General features: G+C 42.3%; 1 pseudogene; it reads left to right on the forward strand.

Annotated features, from left to right (window-relative positions):
- Positions 1-3,294: 3,294 nt before the first annotated feature.
- On the forward strand, positions 3,295-3,896 carry LOC125388872 (large ribosomal subunit protein eL18 pseudogene; annotated as a pseudogene).
- Positions 3,897-18,260: the final 14,364 nt, after the last annotated feature.

The following is an 18,260-nucleotide window of genomic DNA, read 5'->3' on the forward strand; positions in this document are numbered from 1 at the left end:
ATTACCACTAGACTTTCACCACAGTTCTCCATTTCTGAAGTTTTCATTTTGATTTATAGAAATTTAATTTCAAATAAGACTTACCACTAACAGTTAATAACATCTGTTTTTGATGCTTTTATTCTCAAAAATACTGATTTTCTCCAACATAATCCTTTAAAAGCTTTCACCATAAATTGTGATCTTTTGTGATATTTATATTTTTCCCAAGACTCAGGGAAATTACAAGTTTTGTTCAGTGTTACACAGAATTGCACAGCTAATCTGAAAAGCCAGGATATAAGCATGATCTAATTTCAGAACCTTCTCTCTTAGCATCTCTCTTACCCATTACCCATGCCTCCATTCACTTACACACTTGTTAGTTATCTGTTCTTCCTACCAATCTACTTCTGTGTCTATCCGTCTGCTAGGTGGACCATCCACCCACCAACCATTTCTCTTATTCTCCTTTTCTTTCTCTTTAATTTTTAAGTTAATTAGCTTTTGTTTTGTTTAGTTGAGACAGAATCTCACTCTGTAGCCCAGGCTGGTGTGGAATTTGTAGTAATCTCTCCTGCCTCAGCTTCATGTACTGGGATTATTGGTGAAAGTTACCATGCCTACTACTTCTTTCTTCTCCATTCATGTATATATGTATTATATACACACATACATACTGCATATATATTCACCTGGAGCCATTCATCTATACAAATAGTCTATCTGTTCTATCTGACAAACTACCCACTATATAACTGTTCTTCCTGTTCTTCCCTCTACCAAATATCTATATTCATTTACTCTAGCATCCACCCAGTTAGATGTGTGTACTAGACACACCTACTCATCCATTTACCTACCCAACATTATAGCCACCTATTAGTCTTCTCAATCACAAATCATATCATTTTTTCTATTAGTTCATTTATCCATCCAAGTGGTTCATCAATTTATGTGAAAATCTGGAGACCCATGTCATTTCCCAGGTGGGAAGCAGTTTCTTTCTCTGACTTCATTTTCAGCTATTACGAGAAGACCACACATTCTGTGGGCTTAATAAGGAGATCTGTCCACTTAAGGAGATGCTGGACATCCTTAGCCATCAGAGAAATGAAAATCAAAACAACTCTGAGATTCCATCTTACACCTGTTTTAAGAATGGTCAAGATCAAAAACCCTGATGACAACCTCTGTTGGAGAGGATGTGGGGTAATGGGAATACTCCTCCATTGCTGGTCGGAGTGCAAATTGGTACAGCAATTTTGGATATCAGTATGATGATTTCTCAGAAATAACCTTCCTCAAGACTAATCAACACCACTTTTGGGCATATACCCAAAGGGTGCTCAATTGTACCACAAGGACAGGTGCTCAACTATGTCCATAGCAGCATTGTTTGTCATAGCCAAAATATGGAAATAACCTAAATGCCCCTTGACCAAAGAATAGATAAGGAAAATTTGGTACATTTACACAATGAAGTACTACACAGCAGAAAAAAATAATGACATCTTGAAAATTGTATGCACATGGATGGAGCTAGAAAACATCATATTGAGTGAGGCAACCCAGTACCAGAAAGACAAATATCATATTATTCACTCATAAGTGGCTTTTAGACAAAAAGCAAAGGAAACCAGGCTACAATTCACAATCCCAGAGAACCTAGACAACAAAGAGGACCTTAAGAGAACTTATGTGGATCTAATCTACATGGGAAGTAGAAAAAGACAAGATATCCTGAGTAAATTGGGAATATGGGGACCAGGGGGAAGGGTTGAAGGGGAGGGGAGAAGAAGGCAGGGGAGCAGAGAAAAATGTATAGCTCGATTAAATCAATAAAAAAATAAGGATATCTGTCAACTCATGCCCTAATTTTTGGTCACCCAAGTAAATATTAATGCAACAGACAATGTGTATCTTATAGTATCATTTCAAACACTGGGTCTATTGCGATCATTCTCCTAATAACTGTATATTCCAATTTTACCTAATATCTACTATAAAAGTTATACAACAAATTGAACATACATATCCCACTGTAAGAGCATCTGTAAATAAGTATTATGGACTTTATAAATATATTTCAGTATGTGAGAAAGAATATTAGAAAAGTTAAGAAGCGGGGACTGGAAAGATGGCTCAGTGCTTAAGAGCACTTACTGCTTTTCCAGGTGACCTGAGTTCAATTCCCAGCATCCACATGGCAGCTCACAAATGTCTATTACTCTAGTTCCAGGGGACCCGACACCCTCACACAGACATACATGCAGGCAAAACACCAATGCACACAAAATGAAAATAAATAAATTATTTAAAAAAGAAAAATTAAGAAGTAACAACAAGTCACTAGAAACAAGCCATTCAGAAAATGTCAAGTCTAGAAGCTCTGGCTGGCCTGTCACTTGCTGTGAAGACTAGACTGATTTTGACGTCGTAGAGGTCCACTTGCCTCTGTCTCCTGGAATTAAAAGAGTTTGCCAGTAGGCAATTTTGCTCTGTTTTGCTTTGTTTTTAATATGTACTTGAAGATACAGGAAAGATAACAAGATGGTAAAGCAATAGAGTTTAGAAAAGGATTTATTTAACTTTCAATTCCAAGTTAGAATCCGACATTACAGGCAAACAGGGTAGGAACTGAAACAGTCACTTTACACCCACAGACATGAGCAAAGAGCAAATAACCGCACACATGCTTGCTTTGTTCGCCGGCTTTCTGCTAGCTTCCTCCTTTCTCATAAGAGAGATTCCCAAGAGCACTGGATGCTGGGCACGAACCTGCTGGATTTCGTGTTTGTCCTGCTAGGTTTTGCTTTTGTTTTAACCAGTGCTTTCCTGATGTGGTCCCATTCTTCCCTTCGGAATAAGAATGCCTAGGGAATGTTGCTACCCATAATGACCTGGATCTTCTTATATCAATTAACAATCAAGGCAGTCTCCTACAGGCCAAACTGATCTAGACAGCCGTCCATTGAGATTCTCTTCCCAGACAATTATAGGTTGTGTCAGTTGACAATAAAACTAGCCCGCACATATGGATTGTAGATTGTGAAGATATTGGATATGCACACTAAAACAATGCTTATGAACTCAAAGATGATTTTAAATGGTAAGTTTGAAATATTGGGAGAAAAGGGAAAGCAGTGAAAGGATATGTTTTTTATATATAGTAGATTTAAAAAAAGAAGAACATGGACATTCTAGACTTTAAATGCAATGGCAAAAATTAAGAAACCATTAGATGAGGTTTTAAAATACAAAACAGAGACTCGGGCAGAGTTCTGTCTTTCCGGACCTGGCCGAGCAGAGGCGCCATCATGGGTGTTGACATCCGCCACAGCAAGGACCGAAAGGTTCGGCGCAAGGAGCCCAAGAGCCAGCACATCTACCTGCGGCTGCTGGTCAAGCTGTACAGGTTTCTGGCCAGGCGAACCAACTCCACCTTCAATCAGGTTGTGCTGAAAAGGTTATTTATGAGTCGCACCAACCGGTCACCTCTGTCCCTCTCCCACATGATCCGAAAGATGAAGCTTCCTGGCCGAGAAAACAAGCCGGCTGTGGTTGTGGGGACGGTCACAGATGATGTGAGGATTCTCTACGTGCCCAAACTGAAGGTGTGTGCAGTGCGGGTGAGCAGCCGGGCCCGAAGTCGCATCCTCAAGGCTAGGGGTAAGATCCTCACCTTCGATCAGCTGGCCATCGAGTCTCCCAAGGGCCGTGGCACTGTGGACCTCGGAAGGGCCGAGAGGTGTACCGCCATTTTGGCAAGGCCCCAGGAACCCCACACAGCCATACCAAACCCTATGTCCGCTCCAAGGGCCGGAAGTTTGAACGTGCCAGAGGCAGAAGGGCCAGCCGTGGCTACAAAAACTAACCCTGGATCTTACTGTTATTAAAAAAAAAAAAGCTTTGGATGTTAAAATATATATACATACAAAACAGAGCCAAAGAAAAAGTTAATAAGCTGGACAGTTGATCAAAAGAAAATGACCACAAAGCAGCATGAAATGACAAAAAGAACAGACTATGTAAGATATTTGAAGTACAAAGAAGGCATGGTTATTAATCTTGATTGTTAGTTTGACATGATTTAGAATCCCATGGGAAACAAATAGCTGGTCTGTGTATAAGATCATTTCCATGGAGGTTTAACTAAGTGGGAAGACCTACCCTGAACTCTGGGCAGCACACTTCCATGGACGTGTGGTCTCAAACCAAATAAAAAGAATAAAGGGGCAGATGCCAGCACTGGTCTCTCTTTGCTTCTTGTCTTTGAACACAATATGACAAGCTGCCTCAAACTCCTGGCACTATACCTTCTCCTTCATAATCAATTACACTCTCAAACCATGAACCTAAATCAATCCTTCAGTTCCTTTTAGAAGACAATAAGAAATGTAAAGAAAAGAGAAGGTCTAGCTAAAAGTACAGTCCTGGAAAGAGAAGAGAGGAGAGAGTTCTATGGGGAAAAAAAATACCTTTTAATGGGTAAGAATTTTCCTAAACCAATGATATTCAAGATATTCAATGTGGTAAGGAAGGGAATGTTAAGGTTATGGACACAGTGGCCAGAGTGACTGTAGTTCTTAAGAATATTTGTTCCAGGGCTGGAGAGATGGCTCAGCAGTTAAGAGCACTGGCTGCTCTTCCAGAGGTCCTGAGTTCACTTCCCAGCAACCACAAGGTGACTCACAAACATCTGTAATGGGGTCTGGTGCCCACTCCTGTCATGCAGGTATATATAATAAATAAATAAATTTTAAATAAAAAGAATATTTGTTCCGTTAAGAAGCATCTAATGTACTGGGGCAATAGGAAGTATGCCTTATGGCTAAGACCCCACATAGGATCCAACAATGTAAATTCATTTGAAAAGAGTGTTCCTGAAAAAGAAATTGCCTTCTAGGTGCCCTGCGGAGAACAGAAGACGTGGGAAGTGTTTTCTCAGGTTCAATCTACAGCGACGACTATAGCTGTGGTTCAAGGGGGCCCGGCTACACCTCAGGCTTGCAGCAGAACTTGACATCATTCCCGCACCTGCTTATTTTACAGGCATGCAAGATTCAAGGTAGGAGTGTCATGGAAGCTTGTACTCAGGGCCCAGCCAGTTGCTGAGGCCCAGCTTCGTATAGCAAGATCAGATTTCTCATATGAAACTCTTGAGTAGGCTATGTTCAAAACTGGGAAGGTGAGGTTGAGGTTGCAGTGGAGGATCCAGGATACTGGAGATGCCAGAGCCGTGGGATGTTCACTGAAAGCAATGGCTGGCACTGATTGGGACCAGTCCATGAGAGATGATACACGAGCAAACAACCGAGAAAAATCAAGGATTCCCAAGTCCATTAGAGCCCAGATGATGCCTCCAGCAGCCCCAGATGTTGGACATGAAGCTACTGGGTTTGCAGTTTGTCCTGTTGGATTCTGCTTTTGTTTTAGCCAGAGCTTTCCTGATATGGCCCCATTCTTCCCCTTTGAAATAAGAATGGTTACGATTTGGTATATTTGAAGAATGTGACATTGGGTTTTTGGACAGCATGGGCATTATTGAGATTTGGGGAGTTCTTAGAGATAGACCAAATACATTTTGTTCTATGAGACAGACAGGAGACTTAAGGAATCAGGAGTGGAATGTTACGGTCTAAAGTGAAGGTTTTGAGTATCAAGCTGCCAAAGGGTGCACTTGTGATGGTAATTTAGACTGTTACATTGATTAGATTAACAGACACCCGAGGTTGTGAGACACACTTTGGGTTGTGTCTGTGAGAACTCTTCTAGAGAGGATTGAGGAGGGATGGCCAAATCTGAATGTGGGCAGCCCATGATCCAGGGTCCTAGACTGACTAAAAAGAAAAGAGAAGGAGGAGGAGGAGGGGGGAGGGGGAGGGGAAAGGGGAAGAGTGGGGGAGGAGAAGGAGGAAGAGAAGGAGAGAAGAAAAAGATGATGTCAATTGAGCACTGACATTTTTCCTTCTCTTTTCTGTTCCACTGAGAAGCTAGGAGGTAAAAGGTCAAAGGTGAGAGTCATACTTTTCTTGTCATGATGAACTGAAACCCTAAGCTAAAATAAACGAATTTTCCCCTAAGCTGTTTCTTGTCGGGTATTACTCACAGCAGCAAGGAAAGTAACTAAAACACTAGTTTCAAGATCATGCTACTCTAAGAATTCGGAGCACAGAACCTGGGTCAACTTAGCCTTAATATCCCATCAAGGGGTAATATACTACTTCAAATAATTCTAAATTTATCAACATAAGATGTTCTTCACAAATGTCTTATACTTTTGCAGCCATTGTATAATAACAATGGTTATAATTAAAATATGCATATTGATTCATTTTCAAAACTGTTTCAAGTCATTATTTTTGGTCCGTATTATAAAAAGCTGCAAAATAAATGTTTGTCCCTATTTTGCCAGATCATAAATAATCTCTCCTCTTTCTTTGCCATTTCAAAATTAGATACTTCACATGAGAGTGTAATACCAGGAAGGAAACAAATCCCACTGACATTTTTATCTTTGTTTATTGAATATCTGGCCAACATTTGTTTAGAACTTCTCATAAGTCTGGATTATTTACTTAAAATTGCTGAAACACTTTCAGGCATGCTTGAGCCTACTTTTATTTATATCTAGCTGGGATTATTTTTGACATATATAAAATATTCAAAATATTCTTATTTCAGTTCAGTTCAGACTTTTAGACCGTAAATGGACAATATTTTGTAAACTAATTTGGACATCCTAGAAGATACCATATCAAAATACTATAGAACAGTATCTCTTATGCCACATGGGCTTCTTAAACTTTAAAAAGTACCTGTAATTTTTCTAACATTGGATCAATTATCTTTGGTATTATGAAGAAGGGATCACAGTCTATAGGAAATCTATTATCAAGTTTATCTTAACTGAAGACCAATTTTGTAAAGTATCTTTTTTGTCTTCATATTTTAAATATAATTTCCACAACTGATATAAGGATTTATTTTTGTCATTTCTCCATTTAAAGTGTTGCTGTTATTTGGATACAAGAACACCAGTTATCTTATCTGGTCAAAATTTCAACTTAGATCTCAGGAAATGTATTATCATTCAAATTCCAGTTTCAAGATAATAATTCCATTACTTCTTGCTGACCTGTAATGAGATTCTTAGCCAATTCATTATGAGCTGAAAATATCTATGACTCTTGTCTCATTTTTCACACAGAAATTTACTCTTTGTTGTTGTGTGCTGAGCAGGTCTGAGTTGCTATCATTATGACATCTGTACAGAACTTCCTTCAGCTTCTTTTCTTTTTGGTGTAAATACGTGTGTGCACGCACGCGCATGTGTGCTGTGAGCATGTGTGTGTGTGCATGTGAAACTGTGCGCATGTGCGTATGCATGTGAGCATGAGTGTGTGGGTGAATGTGTGTGCACACTTGTGCATGTGAGCATAAGTGTGTGTGAATGTGTATGTGAGTGTGTGCATGTGTGTGTGCATGAGTGTGTGGTGGATGTGTGTGCATGTGAGTTTATGTGCATGAGTGTGTGTGCACGCATGTGTGCATGTGAGCATGAGTTGTATGTGTGTGCATGTGAGTGTGTGTGTATGTGTGACTGTGAGTGTGTGTGTGTGTGTGTGTGTGTGTGTGTGTGTATCTCAGAGGTCAACATTGCATGTCTTCTTTGATCGACTTTCATTTTATTTTTTGAAATGGGTCTCTCACTAACCCTGAAGCTCACCGATTTGACCAGACCGTTTGGCCAGCAAACACCAGGGTTTGACCTATCTCCTCCTCCTTGGCACTGGGTTTACAGTCCTGAATAGCACCATGCCCAGCTTTCTGGGATGGGGGTAGGAGCAAGCTCAGAACCTCATGCTGGTGCAGCAGGCGGTTTACTGACTGGGCTATCTCCACAAACCCTGGTTTCTGTCTTTTGTTCTGGTCACAGTATTGTTGCCTCCATCTGCTAGGGTCTACACTTACACGTTCAGTTTATATGTAAAGTTCTGCACATTCATTTTCTCTTTAATTAATTAGTGTGTGTTGTATGCACATCTGTGTAGCTGTGTGTGCCTGCGTGTGTATGCAGAAGGAGAGAAGAATGTCAGGTGTCCTGCTTTATCGCTCTCCATGTTATTCCCTTGAGACGGGGTCTCTCACTGAACCTGGGGTTAGGCTGGCAGAACCCAGTGAACCTCCGGTCTCCTTACCCACACAGTGAAGGGATTTCTCACTTCATGTGACCATGGCTGGTTTTTTATGTGATTTTTGGGCATTTGAACTCAGGTTTTCATGCTTGCCCACACAGCAAGATTTACTATCCATTAAGTAATTTTCCCAGCCTCTACACAGTTACTTTCTAGACTAGGAAAATAATTTCATTAGTACTTAAAACTTATATAGGTTCCACTGTATCTATATTATCTGACTGTAACTCTATACTATTATACTGACATACAAATATATAAATAAATTCATGCTGAGTCAATCCATTAGCACTGACTAGAAACACGGAGTGCTTATGCATAATTATAGAAACCCTGTGACACAGTGATACAATAAGTTATGTAATGTGACAGTTAGAGCAAACTATAGTCCATAAAAATTATAAAACTGTGCTTAAAAAGAAAATATTTTACATGGTCTTGGTGTTTAAGTTGTGATAGTGGTATTAGCCACATTTGTGTGGAAAACACGCTGTTAGGAGAACAGCTCAGAAACCTCTTCAAAGTCAGAGAAATCCATATGACAGAGAAATCTAACTCCTGGGCACCCGTACTAGTGGTCTGAAGATACATGTTAACACCAAGGTCTGGATGTGAATGTTGATGGCAGTTTTAGTTATAATTTCCCCAAATTGAAACAACAAAACTGCATTGTAATTGACAAGCAGATTTAAGAAAAAACAATAGCATATCTCAATGGTGGAATGCTACCAGCAACAAAAAGAAATGAACAATTTAGCAATTCCACAAAATGGATGAAGCTTGAGCAATTTTTCTAAGTGAGATAAAATAGATCCCAAAGGCTATGTATTGAATGATCCCAGTGTGTGACATTCTGGGAAGGGCAAAGCTACAGGACTAGGAAGCAGGTCAGGAGCTGCCCAAGACTGCTGAGAAGGGATATTCATTGTCGGGAGTGAGAGAAAGGACTCAGAAGGCTGTTCTGTGTGATGCTGTAACAGTGAATATATAACTCTAAATCTGTAGGAATTAGCACAATAAATACTTTTACTTATGAAAATGTCACATGCAAACTGGGCTATCAAGAGAACCCAAAGTGGAATACAGGCTAATAGGTGAATAATTGTTAATTAATGCATAACCATGTCTTAGTTTATTTCCCTGTCACCGTGATAAGATGCTCTAATAAAGCCAACTTCAATGGGAAAGGGCTTGTACTGGCTCGTTTTTTTTTTTCCACCTTGAGCCAAAATGAGTCATCTGGGAAGAGGAGACCCTGGCAGAGAGAAGACCTCCATTGTATTGGCCCATAGGCAAGTCTTTGGGTCACTTTCTTGATTGACTGATGTGGAAAGACGCAGCCCACTGTGGGCAGTACCACTCTTGGCAGGTGGTTCTGGATTCTATAGAAAAGCAGGCTGAGCAAGGCATGAGGAGCAAGCCAGGAAGCAATATTCCTCCATGGCCTCTGCTTCAGCTCCTGCCTCCAAGTTCCTGGCCTGAGTTCCCTCAATGACAGATGGTAATATGCAAGGTGAAATAAATCCTTTTCTCCCCAAGTTGCTTTTGGTGATGGTGCTTATCACAGCCATAGAAACTTAACTGGAACGGGGTTTATTTTAGCTCACGGTTCCAAGAAAAGTGTCCCAAAGGCAAAAAAACAACCTAACACATAGGGGGCTCCATCTTGTGAAGAAGCAAATTCACTTAAAGGAAGAAAGCCCAACTTTGGAGTTCTCTGCTCCTTGAAAGCAACTGCCTAAGAAAGTGCTTCTCCAAGACTGGCACACAGAAGCTGGCGTGACTGGTTCAAGGGTACCAGACTCCATGCCAAGCTAGCAGCAGACTCAGACAGATGGAGGATAGGACCTTTAGAGGCCCTTGATGAGCAGCTGAGGCCTGGCAGTGTGTGATAGGGGTGGAGTCCCTCAACAGAGGTAGTAAGAGGCCATTTTGTGAAGTTCTGAAAGTGAGACCTCAGTTGTAATGGAGACCCCAGGACATCGGAGATGTCAGGATTGTGCCACATCTGTCAAGGATTGCTGCAGGCCTGCAGTGAGGTGGCTAGGAGAGAATCTGTGCGTGCTGCAGGTGGCAGAGCCGGAGGAGTGAAGCTAGCCAAGCCTTTTGAAGCCCAGTTGATTATATTGTGAGCTCCAGATGCTGGACAGGAAGCTGCAGGATTTACTCTTTGTCCTGTTGGATTTGGCTTTTATTTTGGTGTGATTGTTCCCTGCTATGCCCTGGTTCTTTCATTTTTAATTATATTTCCTCTGTGGCTTTATATGTTGGAAGTGTGTAACTTGTTTTGTTTTGTTTTCTAGGAGCTGACAGTTAAAAGACTTTGGGCTTTTAAGAAATTGAAATTGTTAAAGACTATGGGGACTTTCAATGTTGGAATAAATACGTATATAGTCATGAGCCTATGTGGGGGGAAATGAAGGATGTATTAATTACTTTTCTGTTGCTGTGGTAAAACACCATGACTAGATATAACTTACAGAAGAAAAAGCTTATTTTGGTTTACAGTTCCAGTGGGAGAGTCCATAATAACATAGGAAGCGTGGCAGCTGGTGACCTCAGCAGGGAGTAGCGATCTTCAACCCTAAACCGAGAAAATAAACTGGAAATGGAAAAAGGCTAAAAACTCTGAAAGCCTGACCCAGCTGACATACTTCTTCCAACAAGGCTCTACCTTCCAAAGATTCTATACCCTCCAAGTAGCTCCACCAACCAGGGACCAAGAGTTCAAATCTGTGAGCCTATGGGGGCCGTTCCCACTCAAACCACTACAAAGGTTATGGCTTCAAAGTGAAGTGCTTGACACCCTTCTCCCAAAGCTCAGGGAACATCATGGAAGAGGAGGAAGAAAGACTGTAAGACCCGGAGGCCAAAAGCAGTATCTTCTGCTTATGGCTGGGCGACTGCCCTCATGAGCTCACAGCTGCTGGGCTTGCCCACATGAGGCTCACACAAGGTAAAACAACAAATAATATCAATAAATCAAAAGTGCATTAAAGCAATCAATAAATCTCTAGACAGAATGTTGGGGACCAGGGAAGAAGAAATATGTAAACTGTCAATATCTGAAATAGGAGATGTATCACTAGAGAGTTTATAGAATTAAAAGATTAATAAGGCAACATTACAAATAACTCATGTAAATGAATTGTATGGCTTAAGAGGAAAAATTCCTTGAAAGACACGGTTGGTGTTCCTTCAAGCAGACAAACAGATGACCTGAAGAGCCTAGTATCGACACTGAGTTGGTATTGTTACTTTACTCCCAAAGTCCAGATCCCCAAATAACCACCAAGAGACTAATTCCAATGCAAAAGCAGAGTCTTTATTGCGAGTTAATTCGGGTCCCTCTGCCAATCTGGAGCAGCGATGGCAGCCACAGGAGCAGATTAGGAGAGACCCCAGTGGTGTGGGAAGGGGGTTTTTATAGAGGGGAAGGCTTGGGGAATTCCAAGCCTACAGGCTTGTGATTGGCTGCCCCCTCTGGGTTAAGGGCCGGAAAAGGTCATAGTACAGCTCTAGGCTAGAGGTTACTACCTCCCTAGGCTGAAGTCGAGAAAAGGTTATACCCCTAGATTAGGGGTTACTGCTTTACTACTCAGGGATTGGTCGGTTTTTCTGCTCAGGGATTGGTTGGTTTTATGACAGGGGGGCAGAGATGACTCTGATTTCAGGGCCAAACTGTTTCTTTCTCTGGTCCATTTTAGATTTTAGGCTCCAATTTTAGGGCCAGGATGAATTTCTTATCAGGATCTGATTCGAGGGGTAAAGTTTGTTCTTTTGTCTCTGGTTACGGAGTCAGGGTGCTTTTCTCTGGCTCTGGGTTCAGGGACGAAGTGTTTCTTTTGCTGACTCACAGATCTTCTGGGGCCTGGGTCTCTTAGTATTTTTTAAAAAAATCTTTCCATAAAGAAAACCAGGAATGAATGGCTTCATTAGCTAATTTCATGCCACTTAAATAATTTTTCATTTTAAAAAAATCTTGGCTGGGTACTGGTGGCTCACACCTTTAATCTCAGCACTCAGGAGGCAAAGGCAGATCTCTGCCTGAGCGAGTGCAGAGAACAGAAATCTGGTCCTCTGGAAGCCCAGGTGATGCTCTTAACCACTGAGTCATCCCTCCAGTCCTTCCATCCAAGTTCTAAAGAAGTAATACCAATTTTACACAAACTCTTGCCAGAAATCAATGACGCCCTTGTACTCAGTTCATTTTGGTGAGGTCAGCATGATTCTGATAACCCAAACCAAATGGTGGCATTATAAGAGAAGAAAACTGCAGGCCAACATCACTCACAAACATAGGCCAAAAAAAAAGTCCCAAAATTTTAGTAGGTCAAATTTAACTGTATATAAAAGAACAATTTATTATAACCGAGTAAGGCTTATCCAAAGAATGTCTGCATCCTTTGTGGGTGAGGGAATAAAAAGACTACCATCATTTACCCCATGGCTTATCTCTCAGCAGTAAATGGAGTGAACTATTTGTATATAGGAACTCAAGAATCTGCATGGAGTTATTATGAGTAGAAAAGAAAACCAAGTGCCCCAAAGTTACATTCTATGTAATTTCACTTCAATTCTTGAGATGAGGCATTTAAGGAGATGAAATGGTCCAATGACTGACAGTGAGGAAAGCAGGAACAGGAGGTTCCTTGTGGTGACAGGAATGCCTTTTCCTTGGCTGCCAGTATACAGGCCATGACAAGGAACCGGTGAGATGCAACCATGGGGGAAGTGGGAGGAAGATAAGGGACCCACAGGGTCTGTCTTTCTTGCAACTGCTTGGGAACCTATAACGACTTCTGTTGTTTTATCTTTGGCACAGCACAGTTGCGCCTCAGTCTACTGCTATTTCAGCCAGCAATTGCGACACCACAGTTTCTCGGGCAATGGCTCACTGCTTAGGTTGCAGCCTGGCAGGAAATCTGCTCCCATAGGCACCAGCTCTAATGCTGCTGCTAAAGGTAGGTTTCACTAAATCTCTTATCATTCTGTTTTATAAATAGAACTCAAGATTCAAAGGCTGGGGTGAAAACCTGCTAGCTCAGAGAGGTCGAGTAGTAACTAGCTAACCTCTCCCTGCTGGCATCTCCCCAAATGTCCATTCTTCCAAATGCTCTGCCAAAACAACAACAACAAAAAGCTATGCCACTCAAAATCCCTCCCTACTACTTCCTGTGTCTCTTTATGTCTACTCGATGACCTCTGATGCTCTATGATTACTTTCTGTCAACTAGTTGCTAACTCAGCCTCCTAACCCAAGGTTAGTTTTATTTAATCAATGCAAATGCAAACTTGGGGTTCACAATATGGTCAAATATTTCCCAACATTTCCCCCCTTTTGGCTAAATAAAAAGGAGAGGTTTTAACTTCAACACAGTAAAACTGCATACAATAAGAGCAATCATCAAGTAAGGATTACATTCACAATGTCCAGTCTATTTGGCAAATTCAAAGAAACTGCTCTATTATCTACTCTATCTTGGTTAGTCCACATTTTGGTACTTAATTCACTTTCTATCCTAACTTGTATTACCAACCCAAAACTATCTTTTTAGACCTTCAAAACATTTCTTAGATAAACAATTTAAGCTTTTATGTCTCTCCACCTTGTACACATTATACCTCTTTTGTGAGTTTCTTTTCTGAATTTGGTAGAACTGTAACTATAACTATCTCAACTTCAACTCCATCAGATACCTGAGAAGGATACAATATTACCTAAATAAACAGGAAGTAAAAAAGCAAACATCTTTCAAAACCATAGAACTATTAGGATATAACATTACCTAAGTAGTCGGGCGGTTGGTTCTTCTGTTCATGTGTTACTTTCATTGGTTAATGAATAAAGAAACTGTTTTGGGCCTGATAGGGCAGAACTTAGGTAGGCGGGGAAGACAGAACTGAATGCTGGGAGGAAGTGCAGAATCAGAGCCACCATGGATCCTCCGCCTGAGATGGATGCCGGATAGAATCTCCAGTAAGCCAATGCCACGTGGCAATACACAGATTAATGGAGATGGGTTAAACTAATATGTAAGAGATAGCCAATAAGAAGTTAGAGCTAATGACCAATGAGTGTTTTAATTAATACAGTTTTCTGTGTGGTTATTTCAGGTGTAAGCTAGCTGGGCAGCCGGGACAAACAAGCAGTCCCTCTCTCCTTACAACAAGTGATGGTGGCACACACCTTTAATCCCAGCACTTGGGAGACAGGGGCAGGCAGATCTCTGTGAGTTCGAGGCCAGCCTGGCCTACAAGAGCTAGTTCCAGGACAGGCTCCAAAAGCTACAGAGAAACCCTGTCTCAAAAAACAACAACAAAAAAATTACCTAAGTAAACAGGAAGTACAGAGCAAACCTCTTTCAAAACTATAAAAATGACAGAAGCAGCTGACTACAACATTGCGGCATCTTTCTTTGGCCTAGAGGTCTGAATATCTGAGAGACTTTTCTGTGAAGCAGGAGTTTTGAAGGACTTATCCTACCCTGTCTTGGCAAAGCTCAGCAGTCACTTTATTTTGTGTCCTGCACATCTAATTTGGACAGAATACTGTCAGTAGTGAAGGCAAGGGTAGTTTCTTGCAGGGTGGCTAACTTTGACACAACAAAAGCAAACTCCATATGGAAATTCTTTGATTCCCATCATCCTTTTCTTGAGGTAAATTAGTACTGCTAGGAGCAGACATGTCTCACTCTCATGAAAAACCTAAGGTTATTAAAACATTTTAAATGTCATATCTGTAAGTCTCAGAAGTGTTTGAAGACCATTTACTGTCTAAAATATATCCCTGTTTAACCTTGAAAATATAACTAATATGATTACAAGTTTGATTATTATAGATGACTAACTACTAACCTGTATTATTAAATTATACATTACATTTTTAATGATCTTCATAAGTACAATACCTTAAACAAGAGTAGAAACATATATACAGTATAACAAAAATAACCCTAAATTTGTATCACTACACAAAAATCCATACCAGTGTAAAATATTTGAGATTAATAGTTGCCTTTTAAACAATAATCGCCCCTTTTATCCTATCCTTTCCAGACTTCCAAATAAAGAGTAATCTGTAATTTGCTTTTACATAAATAGCCAAGGACAAATAGCCAAGACCTTCTTAAAGAACATGAAGAAATATGGGTAGCAAGGTAACTATAGGTCCTGACAACGATCTTTATGTAAAGACAGAATTCATAGTGCAACCTATCTCCACTCTGCAGAGCTCCGAAATCATTTCATAGGTGCATCAGGAGACAGGTAGAGAGCAATCCTATCTGTACCATTTGCAAAGCAGAAAGAAGACTGGGTGCATTTTCCAAGGTTAATTTCCTGGCTCTGCGAAGGTACTGTGGTTATGTAAGATGTTATTGCGGGGCTGTTGGATGAAGAGACACAGAAACTTCCTGTACTATTTTCTGAAGCCTCTATGTTAGTCTAAAATTATTTCAAGCTTTAAAAACTGGACACATTTTGCTGAAAATTGGGGCAGACAGTGGAATACGAAGCAGTCGTGGGAACGCAAGACTCTGCTCTATGCATTGACAGGAACCCTGGGAGCACAACGAGGAGGAAAGTGCAAGTCATGACACAGAGTTTGAAATATGCACTTGAAAGACTCACAGGAAATGGAAGTGCCAAGATGTACGTCTAAACAGACTACAGCTGAAAGAAAAGCCATAGTTGGGGGTTTGGGGGTTAAGGAAGGAAGAAAGGGAGGGAAACCCCCCAGGGCATTGGGAATATTAGGAGACCGGTGTATGCTCCTAGTGATGACAGTTTTTCTGTGTTCCTCATCCCTCAACAAATGGCCCAGAAAGACGCCATGCAGAAGAAACTCTCTCTAGTGCGGCTGCTATGTCAAGGCATATCGTGGCTATTTTTTCTATCACATGGGAAATGTCTGCTATCCCAGGATAGAATACCCCTAAGAGACAAAGGGATGAACACGTAGGACTAGATCAGACTCTTCATGTCTGAGGCTAAGATTCCACAGCATGAAGACCACACTGTGTGAACCAAGTACTGCTCAGACTACAGGAGCCAACCCAGCTTTTGTCATCTGACCTAGAAAGATCGTCATCAGAAGAATGCTGCAATGCCTTCTGGTCCACAGTTACCCCAGTTGTACTTGGAGCTAAGCCTCGTGAACTATCTCAGAGGCTTAGAGGTGCCCAGAGGCCCCCTGCTTCATTCCTTCTTCCCAAATGCCCTCCACACCCTACCTGTGTGTGAAGGACCAGATATTCAGAGAGACGGTACAGGATCAAGTGATCAGAGAGAGGTGGTCAGGGCTGGGCTAACCTTGCCGAGAAGATCATGCTTTCTCCATCACACTTTAACTTGCTGTCTTTTGCCTCAATGATGTCTTCAGGCCAGCATGAGAGGCTATGGGGAGACAGTACCAGTGAGGAGGTATGGGGTGGAGGATGTGACCTCCTTGGATGTCTTGATCTCCATTGGCCTTTACTCATAGGCAGAGAGGGCTGTGACTGAGGCGTATTTGCAGGGATGCCCAACCTCTTGATATGGAGACACAACATTGCCATCTACAAACCTCCCCCTGGAGAACCAGGAAATGAAATCAACAGCAACAAATTGCAAAAAATAAAAAACCCACCCCAAAAATCTCACAATGTTTTGCGCATGATTGCAATACTGCATTGGTCAGCATTCATAGCTACTCTGCACGGCACATGGCCAGTGGATAGCGGGTTGGACTGCCCTTGCTTGGTGATCCTGAGATGGCAGCAAACTCAGGGCAGAAGTTGGGACCCTGTGAGAGTTACCCTGTCTGGTGCCAAACACAGCATGCTTATATCCCAGGGGCATGATCGCCAACCCCAGGCGCTCTAAACCGAAGAAGACCGTGAGCATACAACAGTTACAATGATTGGGGTTCTAGACATTAGTTTGAGCTTCAGCGACTCTTCCCTAAACTCTGAGTGAGGTCCTTCGGGTTCCAGGTGGAGTCTCAGCTGCTGCTTCCATGGCATTTACTGTGAGGGCTTAACAAAGGGTGGGAGACTGCAGTGAATACTCCCTGGGAAAATTCACAAATTTACTGTAGGCATGGGGCACATTCACTCCTGGCTCTGTGTATAGCATACACCACAAATTCCAAATAAGCATTCCCTGAAGGCCAGGGGTCAAGACGAGCAGGCAGCAAGAGAGAAAGAGGGGGCTTCGTAAGGCCTATATTAACTGGATGTTTTAGACTGGGCTGTCCTGTGAGTGCATCTAGTCCTGGTGTCTACCCTTTGCTCTCACTCTGTTGTGTGTGTCCAGAAAGCAGAGATGAATAGGAGACTGCCCTTGTGTCCTCTTGGAGCTCATTATACAAATAAACAAATAGCAGGGCGAAAGAGTGCAGTTGGACTGGTGGTCTCGCAGTAGAGAAAGGCTGGGCACTGTGCTGGTGTTAGTGGAGCTGGCTTCCACCAAGCCTTCTCTCCCATGGAGTAGATTAGAATTCAAACCAGTGGGTTTGCCTCAGGCACGTCCTGTGAGGGCATCTTCTCTCCCACTGGACAGACCTGCTGGGGACACCATAGACCCCCTTCCCATGAAGAGTCTGGGCCTAGTTGGAAGGGCCCAGGGGCGACAGAGGAACCCCACCCCGGTCTGCGCCAGGTATTCTCACGTCTTCCTACTAGCCACTATACCATGCACTGGCCCTTTCCTTCCCGCCCCGTCCGACCACTACTCTGCTTATCTGTGCCTGAGACGGAGGAAGGGACCCGCATCCAGGTGTCAAAGACCAGAAGCAAATGTCCCCCTGACCACATCTTATCTTTTTTTTCTAGGTGGGTGAGGGAAACAGAAGTAGCTGGGCCAAGCAAGCCGCTCCGAGGCGGGGGTGGGGTGGGGTGGGGGGCGCCTCTCGTAAGCACAAGGCGAGATGGTTCTCCCAGGCGGGCTGCGGCGGTTGGGGAGGGGGGGTTGGCGCACGCCCCCCAAGCCCCGCAAGCCCACGGGCCTCGCATGACATCAGATGCCGGGGAGCTCGCAGAGCGCAGGCGCGGGCGAAGGAGGCGGGCGGGAGGGGGCGCGTGGCGCTGCTGGGGAGAG

Source organism: Myodes glareolus, chromosome 4 (genome assembly GCF_982192425.1).
Source record: "Myodes glareolus chromosome 4, mMyoGla1.1, whole genome shotgun sequence".
Classification (NCBI taxonomy): domain Eukaryota; kingdom Metazoa; phylum Chordata; class Mammalia; order Rodentia; family Cricetidae; genus Myodes; species Myodes glareolus.